A 14,165-nucleotide genomic window follows, 5' to 3' on the forward strand; every position below is an offset into this window, starting at 1 on the left:
CCTAAAAATTTACAACCAATTTTGAAAGAGATGCATCTTAGCTCTGGAAATTGTTATTGAATATGTCTATACTGTTGTAATGAAATGCTTCTTCTAATTATGTGGTTAGTAAATAAATAATTTTTTAAAAACTCAATAAAAATATACTTAAACATTTAAAAAAATCAGATCCTCTTTTTATTATATTTTTTGATGGAGTTGATCTAAACTCTAGAAATATCAGAACCAGTAAGACCTGGAACATTCCTAAGTTTGAGGTGTACTGAAATAACTTAAAGCCTGGCCATCTGAGCCTGTTGATGCTGCATTAACCTGACTCCTCCACTGTCAGGAGGGTATCCTAGCCAAGAACAGGCTTTGACCCAGAATTGCCATATTCTGTGTGTAATTTGAAATGGTCTTCAGTGCTTTCCCATTTAAGGTTGTTTAATGTTGTTGTTATTTTATTAATCTAGTTGTTTGATGCTTATATCTTTATTCAACAATTCACATGATCCCTTATAGTTTTTAATAACTTCATAGACTCCCGTTGAAGGGCTGTACTTGATTTGTATAACTCTCCCTGCTATGGTTAGATAGTCAAACTGATTCAATTCTGGTTCTTATTAATATTCTTTAGAAACTTGCTTTACATTACTGACTTTGCTTTTGGAGTGTCTCTTTTGAGTATTTCCTTGGGGTATGTCCCCAAAGAATTAAAGATAAAAAAAAAGTACAGACTATAGATCTTGTTATGTATTGATAGAGCTGGCTGGCACAAACTGGGATTGGTGTCCCATAGTGCCCCAGTGGTGGGTGAATAGGCACGTTCTCCCACAGCTTTGCACAGCATGACTTTATCGTCTCTGTGTGTGTGTGTGTGTGTGTGTGTGTGTATGTGTGTTCGGATTCACATATGAGGGGGGAGCAGAGGTTAACAATGGCTATCTTCCTCTATCTCTTTCCACCTTACTTTTTTTTTTGAGACAGAGTCTCTGAACCTGGAGCTCACTGAACCTAGAGCACACTGATTTAGCAAGACCGGCTGGCCAGCAAGCCCCAGGGATTTTCCTATGTCTGTCTCCCCAGGGCTGTTGTTACAGGTGTCAGCAATCACACTCAGCCTTTTTTTTTTTAAACCTTGGGTGCTAGGGGACTGAACTCAGGTACTCTTGCTTGCCTGACAAGTACCTCTCTGACTGAGTTATCTCCCCAGGCCATCACTGTGTCTCTTACTATTTTATTTTCATTTATTTATTAACTTACTTTTGTGTTGCTGGGGATTGAAACAGCTTGTGCATGCTAGGCAGGCCCCAGCCCTCTGAATTTTAAATAAACAGTTTCACATGCTTCTTGGCTTACCATGGTGTTATGTCCTGATAAAGCCATTGCTGTGGTTTGTGTCTAAGTGTCAGCCTTACTGGAGGAAGTGGTTGCCCCATAGACCATGAGGTTTTATAGCCAATCCAACTTCTTGTCGCTAGTCTCTGCTTCCAGACCACATATGCGATGTGATGGCTACTTCACTCTCTGGTCACCATACCCTCCCCACCTTGATGGACTGTATTCCTTCAAACTGTAAGTCAAAATAAGCCCTTCCTCCCTTGCGTGGATTCCTGTCAGGTATTTAGTCACAACAACAAGAAAAGTAACTGACACACCCATCATAAATAGAAAATATAGAAAGGCAGGTTGATGAGATGCCTCAGTGGGTAAAAGTGCTTGCTGAGCAAATCTGACTTCCCAAGTTCGATCCCCAGAACTGAGGGTAGAAGGAGAGGAAGTTGTCCTCTGACCTCCATGCGTGCAGCATGGCACAGGTTGCATGTGTGCCCTTTCTTCATTTCGTTTCCCTCTAATAATACACTTTTTAAAATATTTTATTATTTTTATTTTGTGTGTATACGTGTATTGCCTGCACGTATGTGAGCGCACCCATGTCATGCAATGCCATGGAGGTCAGAAGAGGGCTTCGGATTCTCCTGGAACTGGAGTTAAGGACGGTTCATAGCTCCCATGTGGGTGCTGGGAATTGAACCAAGTCCTCTGCAAGAGCAGTCAGTGCTCTTAATCACTGAGCCATCTCTGCAGTCCCAATAATACACTTAAAAAAAGAGAGTACAGTCAGTCAAAATGCATTGAGTACATCCTTGTGAGCAGCACAGTACACTGTCAACATGCCAGAGTCACCAGAGTGTTGGCTGTGCTGCATTTCACTAGGTAGGGAGAGAGTCAAAACTGAAAATTCAGCAGTGGCACTAGAGAGACGGCTCAGAAGTTAAGAGCACTGGCTGCTTTTGCAGAGGACCTGGGTTCAATTCCCAGCACTCACATGGCAGCTAACAACCATTCATAATTCCAGTTCCAGGGAATCTGATGCCTTCTTCTGACCTTTGTGAGCATTGCATGACATTGGTGCCCTTACGTACATGCAGGCATACACTCATACACATAAAATAAAAATAATAAATAAAAATTTTTTTAAAGAAAAAAATGCAGAGACTGGAGAGATGGTTCAGTAGTTTAGAGCACTTGCTGTTCCTCCAGACAACCAGAGTTCAGTTCCCAGCACTGACATCCAGCAACTCACAATCACTTGTAACTTCAGCTCCAGGGGAATCTGATGCCCTCTTCTGGCCTCCACAGTCACCTTCACTTACATGCACACACGTGCGATGCGTGCATATACACACACACACACACAGAATTAAAACGGAAATAAATCTTTAAAAATATGAAAATATGTTTCTATTGACACCAGCTAATTTGTACTTTAGGTATTAGTGAGACCACACACCTTCCCATATGGGATTCCCTATGTACATAACTCAGATAAGGAGTGGCTCTGGGGTTGGCACCTGCCAGTCCCTTGCCTTTCCTGCTTTTCCCTTTAACTCCCTAGCCACATGCCCAATGTGGTCATGTCACTGATGGCAATATGTATTTATGCCACAGTATCAAGTTATTCTTACTCTGTTTTGGCCTATCACATTCATCATGATTTAAGACTCCCCTTTCCTCCATTTTTATTTGCTTTGTTACTTTTATTGGGAAGAGTTTAAATATACTTTAAAATATTTGAGCCTACCAACCTCAGCTTATAATACTGTTTTTCCAGTAGTCGTGAATTATCTCTTTGCTACATCTGAGATGCACCATCCTGTCTTGTGTATTGCTTTCTGTGTTTAATTAGTTCATTGACCAATTTGGAAAGAATTATCATATTTGGTGAATTATGGCTATAATAAGCTTTTCTTCATATTGATAGCCATTTGCTCTAACAATATTTATTAAATGGTAATTCCTCCATCCATTATTGTGACTCTTAGTTTTGTTTTGTTTGCTGTGTCCTTAGGACTTCTCAGTGCCTAAATCTATCTCTCAAATCATATTTTATTACTGTTGGTCCTGGCTTTGATGCAGCAAAATTCAGTTTTGATGAAGATCATTTTATAATATCTTAGAATTTGATTACTGCAGCCCCTCCACTCTTTAGGATTATTGTGTATGTACTTTTCTTCTGCTTTACTTTGCCAGTGATTTATCCATTCTAGAGTATTCTAGCAGGGATGTAATTGTTATTAGGGTCATCTGTTTTTCATTTAATGGACTAATTGTACTGACATTACCATGAATTTTCTCAATCGGGGTAATGGATCTAACTTTATTTAGGTATTTTTTGTTTTTCCTGTTATAATTTTTAAAAATACTTTATGTTATTTTTATTTTGTGTGTATGAGTGTATTGCCTGCATGTATGTAACTGCACCCATGTCATGCAATGCCTGAGGTAGTCAGAAAAGGGCATCGGATTCCCTGGAACTGGAGTTATGGATGGTTAGCCACCATATGGGTTCTGGGAATCGAACCTGAGTCTTCTGCAAGTGCATCCAGTGCTCTAAGCCACTGAGTCATCTCTCCCGTTATTTTTAGTTTCACTAGATAGGTCATCTATCTAGCTATATAAATTCTCAAATATTTTAGTTTTTCAGAATAGAAAATAATACCATTGATTGACTTTTCTAACTTTATGTCAGGCTCACCCATTGGTGGGTTTGCACTTTTCTATTTACCTAGTTTCATCTTCTGCCCAAAGAAGTTCGATTTCCATTTCTGACTGTCCTATGTTTATTCTCCATTTCCTTTTCATCTCAACTCTGCAGGTATTCTCCCTCCAGCGGGGGGGGGGGGGGGGGCAGGGCATCATCTTAAACTTCTACCTCTGTTTACAAAGAGACATCTACTCTGTCCACCATGGAAGCTGGTAACCACTCACCATCATTTACATTTAAATAAATTAAAATTTAAATGAAATAATATTCAGTCCCCTAGTCACAACAGTCTCACATGTTCAACAGGCTCCTGTGACTTGTTCCCATCACTGCCACTCCTCGTTGTCAGGTTGCAGAAGGTCCCCAGGGGTTGCATACGCTAATGCTTCCTTTAGATTGCTTGCTGTGGCCTCCATGTGTGCCCACGGAACTGAAGCTCAAATCCAAGAGATTTCTGAAATGAGTTTCTTAGGCTGTTACAGATGCTAGCCACAGAAAGGACTGAGTCATGGGACAGCTTTCCATGGTACTAGCAGTCGGGCTGGATGGTTGGAGCGAGTACGTTGGACCTTGTGTTCAGAGTACTTTCACAATGAAAGTTTGGAGAAGGAAGGCATAGGTTGTTTCTGCTGGCCCTACATGGGCTGTGGACGAGGCAAAGCTGAGAAGGCGGGAGGGCATGGCCGCTTCCAGATTGGATGGAGTGGGACATCTGGAGTTGTAAGTAAAGGAGGCAAGGTAGTGCCTCGGTCAGTAGTGATGGGGGTTTTTAAAAAGACATTATTTTTAAGGTCAGGAGTGGTGGACCTTTAGTTCCAGAATTCAGGATGCAGAGGCAGGCAGATCTCTGTGAGTTCAAGGCCAGTCTGGTCTACACAGTGACTTCCAGGCCACCCAGGGCTACATACTGAGAGACCCTGTCTCAAAAAAAAAATTAATTTTTTTAATTATATGTATGTGTGGGGGTGTATGAGTGCAGGTGCCCACAGAGGCCAGAGGTATCAGATCCCCTGGATCTAGAGTTCCAAGCAGTTGTGAGCCACCACGCTGGGTCCTCTATAAGAGCAGCAAGTGCTCTGAACTGCTGAGCCATCTCTCCAGCCCCTCAAAATAATTCTTATTTTTCAAAGTATTTTTTATGTTAATGCTTAGTTCAAGCATTAACATAACATTCTCTGTCCTTTTAGAATAGTTCACACTAAGTTTTGGAACAGTTCCCTTTTCTTTCTGTACTATATTATTTATGAATTTTTAAACTATTAAGTAAGATAAACCTACAATTTATTCTCGTGTGTGTGTGTGTGTATGTGTGTGTGCACGTGCACGTGTATACATTATCTTCAGTGTTTTTGATCTTGTTTCCTTTCTAATATGAGCTGTATAACATGCAGTCCTGTACTGTATCTTGAACGTGTCATGGTGACAGGTACTGGAAATTTTGGACATGTTCTGAAGATCCATTAGAGGCTTCCTTTAGGAGCACTTGGATTGGGTAGAACTTTGAGTAATAAACAGTTCTTTTGACAGAATACTCCTGTGTTTAATTTCTCCATTCATTGTATTTTTAAGAATCTCATTTGAGTATACACCAGCTGAAAACACCAGGCTAAATATGGATGGCAAGAGGGTCTCGTGCGTCATCAGAAAGAAGTGAGCATTGTCATCTCTCCCCTTCCTGTGTCTGAAGGGGTCCCCTGCTGCTTTCAGCATCTCCCCACTGCACTCCCCAGCATCCATCATTCCAACTCACTCTCCTTACTGACATAACCTCCCTAGGGAACCTGACCGTGTTGCCTCTTCCCAACACTTTGCAGAATGGCCTTTTCTTCCGCACCTTCCCATGTCCTGAGAACACCTCCACAAAGTCCCTCTGAGCGATATCTCTCTGCTTAAATCTCGTTGTTTCCTTTGAGTGTGTCACTCACTGTGCCAAGCAATTACTCTAACTTTGTCCTATTATCTCATTGCCTCTTGTCATTATGTGTCCCAAGAGTCTGATGTCCCTGTAGAGATGGGGCGGAGGGAGGGTTCAGATCTTCTGTTTCTTTATTTAGCAGATACAGGCTACTAGATGATGCTGAGTGTGTGGCAAACATTAAGAACTCCTCACTGAGTAACTCTTTGATGAATCAGTAATTCTCACTTTATCTCCAGGCAAATCTAGTAGACTGTGGCTGGGGGCAGCTTTCATTAGCTTCAGTGAACTGGTATAACCCATTTGGAGAACAAGGCAAAAGGGGTTTCAAGGCATTGCACGCATCCGCCAAGCTGTCTGACTCAGTCATCCATTCCCTTTTTGTTCAACAATGGTTGAGTGGCTCCCACATGCTAGGTAAGGGAACAACAGGGTTGGGCACAGAAAATGTGCCCCCTGGCTTCATGGTGTTCCCAGGCTAATGGGAGATGCTGGTTTTAAGCAGGTAAACCAGCAAATAACTATATAATTGTAAACTGTGTAAGTATCACAAAGGAGAGTCAAGGACATAGACACATGCAGCTGGCCTGGTGGTTAAGTAGGGCCTCTTTCAGATTAGAAGGGTGCCAGATTAAACTGAGAACTGAACAGTGTGTGTATGGGGGGGGTCATCATTCAAATGGAGAAGTCAGATAAAAACAGCAGCCCTGAGGCGTGAACTTTGTCACTTTGAGAAGTGACAGAAGACAGTGTGCTGAGCAGGGTGAGTAAGGGGGGCTGTATGGGGTGAGATACATCCTAACCCTAGGGGTCCTAAGCTCCAGGCCCTGGGCATTTGGGTATGTGTTTTCAAAGACTTCCTTTATTGTCTGTGTCTCTCTGGTAGGTCTATGTCATTGTGACAAAAGTGCCTGAGGAAAACAACTGACAGGAGGAAAGATTTGGGCTCATGGTTCTGAGGTTTCAGCCCTTGTCAAATGGCTCCATTGATTGGCACATGGGCCTAAAGAGAGGCATAACCCACAACTGTGGTAGGTAGAGGATACCGCTCCCCTCACCGCAACCAGGGCACCGAGAGATGGAGGCCTCATCTTCTAGGACCACCTAAGAGTGAGTCCATTGATGGCTAATTCACTCATTAGGTCAGAGTCCTCATGTACAGTCCCTTGTCCAAAGCCTCAGCTCTGAACATTGCAACGGGGAACAAACCTTCAACACATGAGTTTTCCAGGGATGTTTCATAACCAAGTCACGACAGCTTTTCTAAGCCAGCTTGTATCCTTAATAGTATTCCATCCAGTAAGTATATATTGTTTCATTTAATACTGAGAATATTCCTAAGGCATAGGCATTATTTATTTATTTATTTTTATTTTCTAAAGACAGAGTCATGAAGCCAAGGCTGGCCTTGAACCACAGATCCTCCTGCCTCCACCTCCTAAGTGCTGGGATTAAAGGTGTGCGCCACCATACCTAGCTATCTAGATATTATTAATACACCTACTTTCCAAGTAATCTTGAATAACCAAGGCTCAGTGGTGGTAGGCAACTAGCCTGGGGTCACTAGACTGTTCTGGGAATGAAGAAAATTCCCAGACCATCTTAAGCCTGTAGAGCCCATGCTCTGGTCACCACTTGTCCTATAACAAGGTTTTTTGGCTCCTGAGTAGCTGGTGGGGTTGGTTACTACGGGAGCAGACAGACTGACTTACAAGCTCTTTCCATAGTCTAAGTGAGAGATCACAGCTCAGACCTGGACTACTGTATTATGGACATTCTGGGGTCACAGAGGGATAGGTAGAGACACAGGGAAATATATGTGGAATTAATAGATTTGCTACATTTAATCTAAAAGTCTTTGAAATTGCTTTTTTTAAAAATCTAGATTTTTGAAAAGAAACAACAATAGCAAGATCACAGTACACACAAAAAGGGGGATATAAGGTCAGAGAGATGGCTCAGCGGTTAAGAGCACTGGCTGCTCTTGCAGAGGACCTGGGTTCAGTTCCCAGCACCCACATGGCAGCTAACAACCATCTGTAACTCTAGTTCCAAGGGCTCTGACACCCTCTTTTGACCTCCCTGGGCATTGCATGACACAGGTGCACTTACATACATGAAGGCAATACACTTATACACATAAAATAAAAATAATAAAATGTTTTTTAAAGGGGGACTATAAAGACATGATCAGAAACATAGGAAAATCGAATGAATAAGATAAGCCTTTCAATTTTAATTAACACAGAAGTATCAAAAGAGAAAGAAAATCTTGTTTTAAAGGTTGTCACTTCTCTGGAACATTATTCATAATTCCTCACTGAATTAGCTAACCAAGCTGAACAGAGACAGTGACAGGATGAAATAAAAGGGAACTGGCCTGCGATTTATTGCCATTAAGTCTGATGGGAGATATTCTGCCCTCCATGTGGCCTTCCCATCCCTGCCTGCTGAAGTTTGATCTGACTTCATGACCTGCTCAAATCCCTGCCTAAGATGGAGAAATAAAGCATCAACACAAGTACATGGTGGGTTTGGAGCAAAGTGACAGTTGCCAGCAAGTGAGCCTTGGCCTTGCTGTGTGGGGTTTCTGTTCGGTCTCCTGTTAATAAACACAAGAGTGAACCTCAAATATGAGTCCCACCATGGAGACCAAGCTTTAAAAAGAAAGTTTTGGTGCTTGAAGGTAGGGAAAAAGAGTTGTTTAGAAACTTCTGTTGTGGTGGTACATCAACAGGACAGGAGAAGGTTGGAAGGTGGCGGCTGTTGGCAGTATAAATTATTAACTTTTAGGCAAAAGCTTCAAACACAGTTGCTTTGTTACTAACTCTGAGTCTCTTGAGCCAGGTGAAAAATAACTGTGATTAGAGGTAAATCCCATCAGGTTCGCAAACAGTGAGATGAAGGAATGGGTGTCTTGGGGGCCCCTGTGCCTGGGCTAGATGTGCTCCCCACAAGTGTATGCAGTACTGAGGGTGGAAAAGGCAGCAGAACATGGCAGGCAGTTCTCACCCACATCCTCTTCTCTGTGCCTCCCCTGTCCTGGGAGAAAGCTCACCAGTCGGGGGACAGAGCTTCCGTAGCCTGTGGCTCCTCCTCAGGGAATGAGCAGCCCCTTTAGATGGTACCCAGTGGTTTCCAGGAGGGGGTGGAGAAGTCTCTATAGCAATGGCCAAAGGTGGGCAGGAAGGTGGGCAAAGTGGATTACACATGTGCACAGCCATGGTCAGATTCCCATAAGCCTTTTTATTTTATGTATATGAATGTTGTGCCTTCATGTAAGTGCACCACATGCATGCCTGCTGCCCATGGCTGCAGAAGGCGGCAGAGCCCCTGAAACTAGAGTTACAAATGGTTGTTAGCCGCCATGTGGGTGCTGGGATCTGAACCTGGGTCCTCTGCAAGAGCAGTAAGTCCTCTTAACCCCAGAGCTATCACTGCAACCCCCTGACAAGTCTTTGAAATGCCATATCCAGTCCACTCAGATTCCTTTTCCCTTACGGGGTCCTTGGCCTCTAAGGAAAAGGAAGAAAAGTTTGAAGGACAAAAAGGCAGAGGGGCTAAAAAAAACTAATACTCATACCAGGCCCATCAGGCTTCGTCGCTGTACCTGTCTCTGCATTCAGCATCCTTAAGCCAGGTCAGGGCTGAAGCCTGAGGACTAGGGGGACCAAGGCATAGTCTCAAGGCACCTTTGGACCAGGAGTCACCTATGCATAGACACTGGTGTGCCTGAGTATTATATGCAGTGTCCCCACACAACATCTGGTACATACTCAGTACTGAGCAGATCCTGGCCATCCCCATAGCACCCTCAGCCATATGAAATGTTCATGAGTCTTGGTTGGCACCACATCTGGTCTCCAAATCAGACTCTGTAAATGTAAGGTGACCGACTGGCTGATAGAATGAACACATTTTAAGCATCTTGTCCTTAGAGGTGCCTTCAGAAGGTTCAAAGAAAGTAGAACTGACCTTTGTCTAAATCAAGATGGGGTACCAGTAGGAAATGTTGTGTATTAGAAAGTCAACATGGGGTTTTCATCTTCTAAGTACTTTGTGAATGAAGTCAGAAGGAGATGTAGGAATTAGGGGAGAAGTCAATTCTGTGGTCTGGCAGGGAGAGCATGTTTTGTGTTCATCTAGTATATGGTGGGGTTGGGAGTTTTAAATGTATTAGCCCTTCATACCTTCAGTGGTGAGAATGGGGAGACTCGCCACAAGGCCCAAGTCTCCAGACACAATCAGTTGCACACTGGTAAATGGTGAGCTTTCTAGGGAAAAATAGTATGTATAGGAGTAAGTCTATAACATAACTTTCCCAATATAAAACTATATGATTCATGACACAGGCCACTTACATTCATGCAGGCAATGCACTCACAGACATAAAAGCTATACAGCATATGTTTCACAAGCAATGATAAAATACCCACTGCTCTGTATGGTAAATTCTGCAGAGCCAGTTGATGCTCACAGAGCGGGTGCTTTTGGCCATAGCCAACCTATGTTTGCAATTTTGCCATTATTTGACAGGTGGAATTTCATCTCACACCAGTAATCCTTTCCCCGTAAATGGATTATTATTGTAGGCAGGTATGATGGCATAAAACTAATCCTGGTGCTTAGGAGGCTGAGGCAGGAGGCTCTTGAGGCAGCCTGGACTACACAGTAAAACTCTGTCTCAAAAAACTCCCATGAGGGAAGGGCAAGGATGGCTCAGTTGGTAAAGCAAAGCAAAGCAAAAAGAGAAAAGAAAAAGAGGCGGATGGCACCAGAGGAACAACACCCAAGGCTGTCCTCTGAACTCCACATGCATACACACACATGTGTGTACATATCCTCTGAACTCCACATGCCTAAACACATACATGTGTGCACTCACAGAAATAAACAGTTGCTAAGTTTTAAATTGCATGCTCTTCTGAGCAGCATGATGAGATCTCATACCTGTGAAGAGTGTGAATCATCTGTCTCTCCATGCTGTGTGCACTACCCATCCGATAGACACTCGGAAGCTTGTCTAGGCTATCACAGTATCACAGTGATTCTATGATTCTAGGCATCCAAACATATTCCTCCACAGATAAGGGGAAACGACCATAACTTACTTGCTTTCAAGTTAATATTTGATTTGTAATAATGACTATATTTAAAAGCTGGCTTTACTGAATTCCTAAATGTTTGGTGTCTGAGATGTGCTACAATATGTTTCAATGCAATGCCCTCATTCTCAAAAAAGGCAAAAATATCTTTAGGTTAAGAGCTGTGTACCTTTCCTCATCGAGCCCTTCCAGACACATAGGCTTAGTTAACAGAGGCTTACCTCTTTCCTGAACCTTGAGGGGCTGATGGGGGTATGATGTGACTCTAATGTGGTCCCCTTGCTCACCCTAATCATAATATTTAATTAGTTCTGTAATAACTGTAGACTTCACATTTATTTCCCTACTACCGAGGAGAGAGAGAGAGAGAGAGAGAGAGAGAGAGAGAGAGAGAGAGAGAGAGACTGATTATATGTGGCTATGGCAGAGTGCTCCTGGAGCAACTGTTAAATGCCTTACCCTAAAGTGTTCTTCCCTTCTGACTCACCTCCTGAGGGACATCCAAACCTGCCCAACAGGTTTGAAAGAGTTCTTGAATCTTTTTTCCTCACCGTGCCATAAGTACAAAGAAGCAAATGAGCAAACTTATCAGCAAAACAAATGTTTATTGAGAAACTTGACTAGTACAAGCTCTCCCTAGCTCCACCCTCAGCCTTATTTTCCTTAGTGGAGCAACATAATATCCCTTTTACACAGATGTGGAGGGGAGTAACCTGCCTGCCCTGCAGCAAGACTTGACTCCCAACAGACTGTTTACACTAGTTGATAAATAGCTGGTTCTCCAGATGCCCAGCCAAAGCCCGCCATCCCAGCCTGGGCAGACGACCTGGAGCCCTACCCCATCGGGCAGGAACAGGTACCCTGGCATCTGACTGGCTGAACGTCATTGGTACCCATGTTAAATATTCAGACCTGCCCCTTGCATCTTCTGGGTCATGGGCTTCACCTTATGTACTCAGCCCCTATCTATAACCAGCCCATTGGCCGTGGTAGCCATCTTTCTCCAACAGAAAAGAACTTAGTGGCTTAGAATTGGCCCAGGGTCTCCAAAATCCAGAGTCACTTCTCTCACATGCCTGCTCATTTCCAGTCCCCCACATGTGCCTAGGTGGGTCCCCTCCTGCATCCTCACATCCCAAGTCCTTTAAACAAGCCCCCCTGTACTTTCACCAGCCCTGGCAGGCCCACCTATGCCCCAGCTAAGGCCTTACCATGTGTGACCAGCTCGCCCTCTCCCTGCTGAGACTCATGCTGTTTGGGACATTTCCTCATCTTCTGTTGTTTCCAACCAGTCATTCCAGCTCAGCAGTTGTTGGAAATTCCCAGCTCTCCCTGGATCCTAAGGGACCACCTGTCCTGACCAAAAGCACCGAGACGGGAACTCTTTCTCCAGAAGGAATGAAGTCTTCAGAGGGGCTGCACTGTCACCAATATCCAGCTGTGGATTCATAATAAAATCATTTTTTTCAGTTATCATGAAATCTCTCCTACTTTGCTTTGGATTGTGAAATTACTATGATAGCTGAGTAATGATTAAGTCATGCTTTTTCGCATTTGCTTTCCTGCCCACTTCTTTAAAAATATTGCTTACAGATGTTTAAGAATTCATATTAAAAGTGAATTCCAACGAAAGACCTATTAATTCAGTGATTTAGCCTAGTTCTTTAACCCTTTTAGAAAATAACGTGTGTGTTTGGGATGGGAGTGTTTGTTAAAAACCCTGCTGTCTCAGGAAAGATTAAAGTGTTGGGAGATGAAGAGTCTGAGCAGACGTGAGTAGCACTTTATGGAACTGAGGATGAACCCTGAGTTTGCGAGCCTGAATAGAATGCAGTCCAACTTGCTTTGAAAGAGATTTATGATCCTGGGTCTGATGCTTTGTCTCCCACAGGCTCCGCTAGGGACTGTTAACTCCTTAACAACTATAAGTTGTCCTGTGGGACCAGAAGAGGTGATTTGCAAGGCTAATAGGAGGAAAGGCAAGATGCTGAAGGTTGTTGAGTGAATCATGCAAACAACACCGAAAGCCACAAACAAACTCTCACTATGTAGACCAGGCTGGCCTTGAACTCACAGAGATCCACCTGCCTCTGCCTCCCGAGTGCTGGGATCAAAGACGTGCGTCACTACACCCAGCTTGGATATAGTTTTTAAAGATTTATTTAATTTTTATTTGTGTATATGTGTGTAGGTCTGTATTCCTGTGTGCAAGTGCCCAGGAGCCCAGAAGAAGGTGTCGGATCCTCTGGAGCTAGAGTTACTGGAGGTTGTGAACAACCCAACATGGGTGCAAGGACCAAATGCTTGTCCTCTGCAAGAACAGCATGTGTTCTTAACCACTGACCCACCCTTCCAGCCCCAATCTTGTGACTATTAAGCCTATTGATACCCAAGCAGCCTTTTGTGTTGTCTTTTTCTTTTTAAGCTAAAAAAATTTATTTTATGTGTATGAGTATTTATATAAGTGCACAGGAGGCCAGGAGAAGGCATCGGATCCCCTGGAACTGGAGTTACAGACAGTTGTTAGCCACCATGTGGGTGCCGGGAACCAAACCTGGGTCTCTGCAAGAGCAGCCAGTGCTCTTAAACACTGAGCCATCTCTCCAACCCCTTGTGTTATCTTTTTCTGTGTATATCATCAAGATTTTCAAGAATGTGTTTGTGTGCGTGTGGACATGTTCCTGCGTGTATCAGTGTCCATGTATTTTCGGGTGCATGTATACAAGTGAGCATGTGGGTGTGGAAGCGAAAGGACCTCAGCCGGCACTCCTCAGGTGCTGTCCACCTTTTCGTAAGGCAGAGTCTCACGCTGACCTGGAACTTACCAAGTAGGTGAGGCTGGCTGGCCAGTGATCCCTCGGGATCCACCAGTCTCTGCTTCCCCAGAGATAGGATTAGAAGCACTCACCTCTCTGCCCAGGTTTTTTGTTGTTTTTACATGGTTCTGGGGATTGAATTCAGGTCCTTGTGCAAGGCAAGCACTTTACCAGCTGAACCATCTCTCCAGCCCCAGAATATCTTTAAAAGGGAAAGAGGTAATAGCAGTCTTGCAGTTATTTTAGACAGCCCTGTTGGGGCCAGGGATTGCCGTTTTATCTGATCTTGTTTTCTGCTC

At 43.5% G+C, this 14,165-nt stretch overlaps 1 protein-coding gene and 1 long non-coding RNA gene across 2 annotated transcripts in view; both read left to right on the plus strand.

Annotated features, from left to right (window-relative positions):
* Positions 1–14,165, plus strand: part of Parva (parvin alpha) — a 189,045-nt gene that overhangs the window by 58,595 nt on the left and 116,285 nt on the right. The window lies entirely within an intron of this gene.
* LOC115067735 lies at positions 5,597–12,523 on the plus strand. The gene is made up of 2 exons (XR_003847101.1): positions 5,597–5,680; positions 12,343–12,523. It is a non-coding gene; the product is annotated as an uncharacterized LOC115067735 (long non-coding RNA).

This window comes from Nannospalax galili, unplaced genomic scaffold (genome assembly GCF_000622305.1).
Source record: "Nannospalax galili isolate Female #2095 unplaced genomic scaffold, S.galili_v1.0 scaffold44, whole genome shotgun sequence".
NCBI classification, from domain to species: domain Eukaryota; kingdom Metazoa; phylum Chordata; class Mammalia; order Rodentia; family Spalacidae; genus Nannospalax; species Nannospalax galili.